Source organism: Eubalaena glacialis, chromosome 12 (genome assembly GCF_028564815.1).
Source record: "Eubalaena glacialis isolate mEubGla1 chromosome 12, mEubGla1.1.hap2.+ XY, whole genome shotgun sequence".
Classification (NCBI taxonomy): domain Eukaryota; kingdom Metazoa; phylum Chordata; class Mammalia; order Artiodactyla; family Balaenidae; genus Eubalaena; species Eubalaena glacialis.
In genome coordinates this window covers 102,517,814-102,526,897 of record NC_083727.1, presented here as the reverse complement: position 1 = coordinate 102,526,897, position 9,084 = coordinate 102,517,814, and the positions used below count along the sequence as shown (strand labels likewise).

General features: G+C 36.7%; 1 pseudogene; it reads right to left on the bottom strand.

The window, feature by feature from the left end:
- Positions 1 to 6,753: 6,753 nt before the first annotated feature.
- On the bottom strand, positions 6,754 to 8,505 carry LOC133102491 (mitochondrial ribonuclease P catalytic subunit-like; annotated as a pseudogene).
- Positions 8,506 to 9,084: the final 579 nt, after the last annotated feature.

The window sequence follows — 9,084 nt, the reverse complement described above, 5'->3', positions numbered from 1 at the left end:
GGTGCCAGAAAAGAGTGAGCAGATAGAAAATAATTGTTAGCATGATACTTCAGATAAACTCACAGTTCTGGAAATTAAACTGAATACAAGTCGAATTTTCCTCACTCTCCCAAATCAGTTTCAGGTTTGTTAAGAACATGTGCTAAAACTTATCATTTTATATTAGCAAATACTTCATAGCAACCAGTATCACTGGTTCTCTCAAGCATACGGGTTAAATTAACTAGAATAATTCAAAGCCGTTCTTTCCATCATAGTCATCTCATAGCAAGTTTATCAACTGTCTGTTATGATTCTCCCTAATCACCACAACTACGGGGGAATTATCAGTGTGAGCTGGGTGTGTATTACAAAGCAGGAATATAATGCTAAGACTTCAGCATCCTGACCAAGGGTGATTAAAATGTCTTTTCAAATAAAGCAATAATCTTCAGAGAGCTTCTAAAAAAGCCTGGCAACATCTTCCAACTTGTCAATAAATATATACTTTTTATAGTCTGGCTTTTCTATTTTTAATTGGCATGCTTTAAGGGAAACACCCGTCATATCTTTTGAGTGGGGAAATTAATTATTGACTTGCCTCAAGGCAAATAACTTCATTAAAGTTGTGTGCTAAGTGCCTGGTTAGTTTAAGAAATTGAATGTAGAAACTCATTTCTTGTTCAAAAATTTTGTGATTCACCTCAGTTATCAAAACAGATTACATGTTGGGAAAATAATAAATAGGTTTTAATATGGGAAAAGCGTGTACTAATAATCAATAACATCAATAGCAAAGCCTCACTGAAAAGCCAGAGCTGCAACCTCGCGTTAATGAATGATGTTACAGAGAGATGACTTTTCCATTGAAATTTTCCTCAAGTAAACTGCTGATTTAGGACTGCTCCTCTGTATAGAGAGAGTAAGTAAATCAAGATGGAAATAATAGAACTTCTTATAACCCCATTTCAGTGGAAAGGTTAATTTTCACTTTATTGGTTGAATCTAGTTTGTGTACCTGTCCTTGTTATTAAATTACTTACAAATGCAATCTGATGCCATCATCATAACAGTTTTTGGGGGCAGGTATTATTATCCCCATTTTACACATAAGGAAATTGAGGCTCCAGGGTAGCCGGACCTTCCCAAGATCATACATATAGAAAGTGGCAGAACCTCTTACGAGATTCTATACAATTTTCTTGTGCTTATATATCACTGTATTGTTAATTATATTACAACTAGTGTTATTCCTAAAAAGACTATTGTTTCCTAGTCTTCGAGTATTGTTATTATTCCTATCAATATTATTATTAAAAGTTAGACCTGTCATTTAGATATTTTGTTTATGTAATTTTTAGGTAAACAGCTTCCAAATAATATTTATATGGTTAATTATTTTTAAAAGGTCCACTTTAATTAGCAAATTCTTAATTCATAATATATGTGCAGTATAAAAACTACTAATTCCAACATCTCTGTGACTGTGCTCATTTTTTTATTTTTATTATGAATCATATTTTTCTACTTCTCTTCATGTCTCAGTTTTGATTTTATATCAGTCACTGTGAATGAAACAATAGTTGAGACTGAAATTTGGTGATATTTTCCATAGAAACAGCTTCCCTTTCTTTGCCAGACATCTAGAGTAAAGTTCTGTGGTTCTAAAATTGATAAATCTATTCCATCTAAAGTCCTGCTAAATGATATACGGGAATAAAGACGCAGACCTACTGGAGAATGGACTTGAGGACACGGGGTGGGGAGGGTAAGATGGGACAAAGTGAGAGAGTGGCATGGACATATATACACTACCAAACGTAAAATAGATAGCTAGTGGGAAGCAGCCGCATAGCACAGGGAGGTCAGCTCAGTGCTTTGTGACCACCTAGAGGGGTGGGAGGGAGGGAGACGCAAGAGGGAGGAGATATGGGGATATATGTATATGTATAACTGATTCACTTTGTTATAAAGCAGAAACTAATACACCATTGTAAAGCAATTATACTCCAATAAAGATGTTAAAAAAAATAATGATATATGAATGAGAAGAAAGAGGTGTCAAGAGAAGCAGATGAGAAAAGGGAAAGATGAGAATTACTAATTATTTTTAAATAACAGAAGAGGAAAGACAAAGGATGATAATAGCCATCATAATACAAACACTTACGAACAGTCACCATACAGAGGGAACTGTGTATGCTTTACAAGCATCATATATATATATATATATATATACATATATTTTTTTTTTTTTACAAAGTAGGTAATGAAGGTTTAAGGAAACTAAGTAATGTGCCCAAAGCTACAGATAGAGAGTGACTGAATCAGAATTTGAACTGAAGGTTGTCTGATGCCAAAGTATATACTTTTACCAGTGTAATATACTGCCTTCCTAAAACTCTAATGAATCCTTATAGATATCCTTAGCTCTAGCAGTTACAATCAGTGGTGTAGATTTAGAGGGCAATGTTACATACAGTATCATTTCAGTAAAAGCAAAGATCCTGCTGATGTCTGGTACATGTATTTACACTGGTTTTACAATATTAGATTACATTTTTATACTTGGAAAAAGCTATCGAACTAAGAAACAGTAACAGTTTGTTTCATTATTTACTTTTTATTAATAACTAAACTCTTTAAAGGAAATGTTGTTCCAAAAGATTTCAAGCTTTTATAAAGAAAACATAACTAGATGATATGAATTTTCCATGCAAATGGAAGATAAATTTAAAAAAAAAAAAAAAACTTCGGTCTAAATATCGGGGGGGAAAAATTCCTTAAGAAGTCAGCCTTCACTATTAATAACACCAAGAAGCAGTTTAGGCCAATGACGGACAACTCAGGTAAGAGAAACTTGTTTTCTCTCCTTATCATTCACCTACGTCTACCCACACACAATAATGCTTTTGCATCTCACCCTTCTTGCAATTCTCTCTCTCTTTCTCTCTGTGCATGGTAACAATATTTCTTCAATCCGGTGCCTTTCCCTCTTACTCATTCTTCAAGTTCATTATTTTTGCATGACTTTATAATTTCCTAAGTCTCCTCCAAGTCATACTCACTCCTTGTTCAGACCTTCGATCTTTGAGATGTCCGCCAATCCTTGTGTTTGGCAATATGCAGCTTCTAGATCAAACGAGATTAGTAATCATAGATACTTTGAAACCTGTGCATGTGATCAGGTGAACTTTAGAAAGAAACAGATGTGTAGAAATCTGGGAGGAGGTGTAACCCTTTGGAAAATATGAAAATTTTTCAAATTTCAAAATATGAAATTTGAAAAATTTTCATATGCCAATCTGTTATTCATAGCAACTTCTCCACACAACTTGTAAATTATTGCCAAAGGACTTTATTTCCCTTGGAGATAACACTTTCTAAATTGTTTAGACGTGATTTAGGCTACTTACCATTTTTATCTGACTTCATTAAGTGAAGAAGTAATGAGTCAAAGCATCATTATCATTTCTTTCCACCATCACCACAATAAGAGCTGGTAGTTTTCTGGATAAGGGGGTGGAGTGTAGGAACAAAATATCAGGCAGTATCAGCCTTACCATGGTGTAGGATAAAACAAAGTAGCTTTATTATAAATAATGATACTTAAATACAGTTTCCTTAAATCATTCATCAGCACCATTTTTCTTCAGAGAAAAAATGAACCTTCCCAAAACTGACTCTATAGACATCACAGACTATCCATAGCAAAGAGGCAGTAGAACAAAACAACCAAGATAAACAGTAGTACTTACATAAGTGACTTGTTTACACCTGAGTACGGAAAAATAAAGGTGTTTGTATCCTATTTTAATGTGGTAGTTACAAGTATGCATGGATAGGAAAATGTATTACCCTAAGCCCCAAAGTAACATTTATCACAACTCAGATCCATCTTAGGGAGGCCTGGGGGGTGCAAGTGGTTAAAAGGTGAGAACAGCTCTTGTATGTGCTGTTAATTTAAGAGTGCAACCAGGATCTATAATTACTTCTGAAAAGAGCAAGTAGCAACTGAGTATATTAACTGTCAACAAACCTCTGCTAAAAGTGGTAATTAACACCATAAGGCTCATGGAACTCAAGACAGACATCAGATCAGCTATGTAGCACCACAGTAAATGTTTGCTGGGACATCAGAGCATCTTAGCCTTGTCTGAAATTTTCCCTAGTTAAATACTCCTGGTTTATAGTCTAAAAAGCCTGCTTCATAAAAGCGTGAGGTGTCAAAAGTCCACACGAGTAGGTGTTTTTAAACACTAAGTTCATTGGAATATTTGCAATGAAATACAAGGGGTCAGGTCTCCAAAAATAAACTAGTAACAGAAAGGGAGAAATAACTAAACAGTCAAAACAGTCATCGCATAATCCATCTTCTAAAGCCCTAATGTAATCTTATCAAGGAAACCACTCGGCATCTATTTGCTATTATTTTAAACAACTTTTCAACAGATTGTTAGAATAGAGCTTCAGAGTCCATATTTGAAAGTGGACAGCTACAGTCAGAACAGAAAGAAAAGTCAGGTGACAGTCAACACCCAGTCAGGAAGAGAAGAAAGGGAAAAACTATAAAGAGAGCATAAAAAGTTATTGAATGCAGTCATCAAGTCCACTTTTTATGTCAAGGACATTTCCTGTATTCAGTATTGAGATGGCTTCTAACAACTCCTGAAAGATCCATCTCTTTTCAGAAAGTCACTCAGGTCTGTGTCACAGTCAGCTGAGAATCCCAGACACTAAGGCCCGCTTTAATGAGACTATTTTCATATGTACATATGAAAATATGTCTGTACATATATGTAATTGGAGGTCTACAGGAGATATACACATAAGTGTTACAGACTAGAAATTGCAGCATGTTGACATGATGTTTGCATCATAATGTTAATTTATATACACGGCTTGAGTTTTCTGTTCAATTACATTTGTTGCTTCATTTGCATAAAGGTGTAGATGCAAAATTAATATATACTCAACATCATGAGTTAGTTATTAGGGAAGTGCAAATCGAAACTACAATGAGATATTCTCCAGGATGGCTATAATTTAACTAAAATAAAATAAAACAGAAATAAATGTTGGGGAGATTATGGAGAAATTGGAACACACATTGCTGGTGAGGATGTAAAATGGTTTGGCCACTGTGGAATTTGACATTTCCTCCAAAAGTTAAGATAGAGTTACCATATGACCCAGCAATTCTACTCCTAGGTATATACCCAAGAGAACTGAAAACATATGTTCACACAAAAACTTGTACATGAATGTTCACAGCAATATTAACCATAAGAGCAAAAAGTGGAAACAACTCAAATGTTCATCAATTGATGAATGAATAAATGAAATGTACATACAACAGAATATTGTTCAGTCATTAAAAGTAATGAAGTAGTGATACATGCTACAACTTGGATAAATCTTGAAAATATTATATTAAGTTAAAGAAGCCAGACACAAAAGGGTACATATTGTATGATTCAACTGACATGAAATGTCTAGATTAGGCAAATCCATAGAGACAGAAAGTAAATTTGTGGTTGCCAGGGGATGGGTGTGGGAAGCATTGGGAGCGGAGTTTATTTTGGGGGGTGGTAGAAGTGTTTGAGGATTAGTGGCAGTAGTTGCACAATAGTGTGAATATATTAAAAACCACAGGAGTGTGTAGTTTAAAATGGTTAAAATGATGAGTTTTATGTAATGTGAATTTTATCTCAATTAAAAAAAAGAAGAAATCAAAATATGTACATTTTGTTTCCATGTTATCATTTTCTAAGTCCACAGTGTTTAAATGCTTCCACAGATAATTAAATGCATTCAAAAAGTTAATGTTCAGCTCTCTGATCTGACAAGCAGGATTGCTTCTAGGTACTTCATAATGTTTCAATTCCCAAAAGAATACACTTTACTGAACCTTATAAAATATTTAAAGGGATATAAGACTTTAATATAGAATGTGTTACATACATAATACTCTACCATGCCATTCATATTCCTCTTGGCAGAGGGCAATCTTCTCCTCAAATATTCCATATAGTCTTAGAAACAGAGGAAAAAAAGGTAAAAAACATGGCCTATTTTCATATAGGTCTAATAAAGTTGGTCAGTATTGTCTCTTCTATGGGATATACTTTAAAGGAGAGCAATTCAGAAGAGCTGAGAATTTTCTAAGCAGCCCACTCCAGTTCTTCTTTAGACAGGTACTTTGTTTCCTTTAAATTTTAAATTGTCTTCAAAAAAAATTGTTTTTTTAGATTTTTTTTTTTTAATTTATTTATTTATTTTTGGCTGTGTTGGGTCTTCGTTGCTGCGCGTGGGCTTTCTCTAGTTGCGGCGAGCGGGGGCTACTCTTTGTTTCGGTGCACGGGCTTCTCGTCGCGGTGGCTTCTCTTGTGGAGCACGGGCTCTAGGCATGTGGGCTTCAGTAGTTGTGGCACTCAGGCTCAGTAGTTGTGGCACGCGGGCTCTAGAGCGCAGGCTCAGTAGTTGTGGTGCATGGGCTTAGTTGCTCCGCGGCATGTGGGATCTTCCCGGACCAGGGCTTGTATCTGTGTCCCCTGCATTGGCAGGTGGATTCTTAGCCACTGTGCCACCAGGGAAGTCCCCCCACCCCAAATTTTTTTTTTAATTAAAAAATCAATTTATTGATATGCAAACCAACTGGACCAAACAGGACAAACAGGATAGAAAAAATACTCTAAACAAGCGTCAACTTAAGAGCTCTGATGCCAACCAGGAGGACACCCAAACACAAGTTTAGCATGTGGGTAAGAGTCTTTATGTCTTCTGGTGAAGGCAAAGCCATTTGGTTGGCACTTCATAGGAATATCTTTCCACCAGGTCCTCATCGTAAGGTATGTGCCACGAGTCTCCAGTTGTTTGCACCATGGTGTCAAAGATGAGAATATGCTGAAAAGTTATTTTTGATCCCAGATGCCTACAAACAATTGCCAGCTGATGTCCTTGCTGCCACTTAAAGAACAGGCATTGGGTCTTGGCATCAGGAACACAGGCCTTGTGGTCCCGCATCAGATCTTTTGTGATAAACTTGCAGTGGTTCCTTGAGTGCAGTGTGGCATACAGAAGGAACGGCATCCTCTGAGAAGTTGTCAGCAAAAAAAAAAAGCTGGCTTGCTTTTGCACCTTTTCCATATCATCCTTCCTCCACCAGGAATTCTGCATTAACATATGTTTCCAGCCCAGGACCAGCACTTGAAGATTCTGCTTGGCTAGTTGAGAGACCACATCCAAGAGAACTTGAGACTCATGAGCTTTAGGAAACATTTTGGCAACACTGAGGTCATCAATGACAATATCAAAAGGAGGACAGTATTTTACAAAGTTCTGAAATCTCAGGTTCCTGAGGTGTTGTCTTTTTGTATTGGTCACCTCCATCTATCACATCCCTCATGATTTTTTCCTTGAGAAATTCATACTCCTCTGAACTCAGGTGAATAGACTCTACAGTTTTTCCACAGCCCAAACACTGACCACTTTGCTGGACTGTGGTGAACTGTCCTTTCCATTGTTCTCCAGGAACACTTTCAAACCATGCTTTTATACTGTGTGCAAATGACTCCCCAGGATATAGCTGATTATTTCTTAGATACAAAAGAAAGTCATGTAGTTTGTTTGAATACGATCATCTTTCATGTCTTTTCCAAAATCAAAGAAGGCTTTTAATGTTTCCAACATAGGAAAAATATCATGACCTAACAACTCTTGATACAAATTCCAGGCTACATTTACATCTTGATGAAATAGGGCTCCCTGGATACAGTCACTGTAGTCCTTTTTTTAAGGAATCATGACTTGTTTGATGTCCTCTAACAGCAGCAAGGCCTCCCTCCATCTGTTTGTATGGATTAATCCCTGGATGAGAAGAGTGTACGCTCCAGATTCTAAACGCTTTTATCTGGCTTTCATGATTTCATAGACATCAATAATTTCTGATGTCTGCTTATGAAAAACACAGAGATACAAATACTTGACCAGCAAATCATAGCCTACAATACCATTGTTTTTTGCAGCTACCTAGGCCAGCACAGATTTGGCCACATCTACAGAAATATGGCATTTAACCATCTGTGAAATGATCCAGTTTTCAAAGTTAGCCTTTTCTTTGAAATCTCCCTTAAGTTTATCCCACTCCTCTGAATTCAAAGGTTTTGTCGGGAGTTGAATAATGTTCTTCACAGGTGGCAAGACGTCCTCTTTACTCGGAGGATTCATCTGTTATCTCTTCTTAGCCGCTCCAGCTGCAAACATGTGGGCAGAATCAGGAGAAACTTGCTTATTACTGCCCTCATCTTTTTTCCTGACATATCTGGCTTTGGCAATCAGCAGATTCATTGCTTTGGTATTTTGTGGAGACACTGTTTTAAGAGAAAACCACTTCTCTTGGTTCCTGATGCCGTAACAGTCTTTGAGAAAGAGAGAGAGAGCAGAGTGACCTGGGCCTAGCCCAAGGTATGGGCTGCTCTTCCAAAGTTTAGGAAAGCTTCGAATACCAGTGAAATAGAAAGTCATTATGCAGTTAAATCAGCACCAGATTGTGAGAGACATGCCCCAATCAAAAAGCCCCAATTTCTACAGCATAATTAAGGGATTTGCAGGTAGTGGGCGGAGAATCGAAGCGCAACTTTCTAAAAGATGATTTTCAGCTTCTCACAGACAAATCAAATGCTTTGGGGGCTAGCAGCAACGAAGCTTGGTTGAGTTCTCTCCATTAAACAAGGATATGGGGACATCCAACCTTGGTCACAAGTTCCAGGACCAGGGGACAGAACAGAAATCCTCTGGTGCCTGTTATATTCCAATCCCGAACAGCAGCAGCCACGTACCATGCAACCATAAATGCGGCGGAAATTCCCAAAAAAAATTTTTTAAAGAATTTTATTATTAGATTTTCTAAATCTTACTAAGACAAAGAATTAAGCATTAAAACATTATCTTAGGGTTACTGAATATACTTTTTTTTTGAATTTTATTTTATTTTTCTATACAGCACGTTCTTACTAGTTATCTATTTGATACATATTAGTGTATATCTGTCAATGCCAATCTCCCAATTCATCCCACCACCACCACCCACCGCTTTCCCCCCGT